The sequence below is a fragment of the Brassica oleracea genome, chromosome C8 (genome assembly GCF_000695525.1).
Source record: "Brassica oleracea var. oleracea cultivar TO1000 chromosome C8, BOL, whole genome shotgun sequence".
In the NCBI taxonomy this organism is placed as follows: Eukaryota; Viridiplantae; Streptophyta; class Magnoliopsida; order Brassicales; family Brassicaceae; genus Brassica; species Brassica oleracea.
The window spans coordinates 23112455-23113450 of NC_027755.1; positions in this window are offsets into that span (position 1 = coordinate 23112455).

Consider the following 996-nt stretch of genomic DNA (forward strand, 5'->3'; position numbering starts at 1 on the left):
AATATATTTACTTATTAAATTGTGTTTGTTTTGTAGCAAGAGTTCAACTGGCACTCCGATCTTACGGAAATAGTCCGTAAGAAATTCAACGAAAAGACCATGGACTCTTATACGTAGCAGATGAACGCGTGGAAGACAATTTGGCAGAAGAACAAGAGGCCACGGTTCATCAACGGGACGGTGTGGGAGCAGTTGATAGCTCATTGGGAGAAGGAAAAAACTGCAGAGACGTCTTCTAGGAACTCCAAGAACCGGAAGAGCGATCATGGTGGAAAAGGTATGTATGTGCACAACGTCGGCGTTTGCTCTATGTCTACTAAGGAGGATGAACTTGTAATTTTTTTATTATTATTTATCTTTATATTTTTTAAATAAATATTTTATATATTTCTTGACTAATAATAGCGGTTTTTTTGATCGAAGCAAATGACGGTAATCCCGTTGATCGTCTCCAACTCATTAAGGTGGCTCACACTAACAAGAATCAAAGGTGTCGTTGATTTGGTGGAAGCTGAAATAGCATCTCAATCTCAGCCTCTTTCTGATGACGGCGATTCTACGGGAACTTCAACCAACTTGTCCCTATTGCAAATAAATGAGATGGTTGAAAAGGTAATTTTTTTTATTAATATATGTTTTTTATAATGTCGATTACTAACTTGTCCCTATTTACTAACTTTAAATATTTTTGTAGGCGGTTCCTAAAAGGAAAGGAGGCTGTTTAGTTGGGTTGGCCCGCCGTGCTTCTTGGTATCCGGCATCTTCTTCGCAAGCTCCGTATGCCGATCCCATGATTCTCGAGGATCTACATGACAAAGATGAACGGATTGCGGCATTGGAGGAGCAGAACACCACTATCCTTTCTGAGAATGCCACGATCCGTTCGGAGAATGCCACTATCCTTGCTGAGCTGGCATCCCAGAAGAAGTTCAACGCCGAGATAATGCATAAGCTAGATCGTTTGATGTCTTCGAGTTCTTAGTTTTTTCTGCTTTT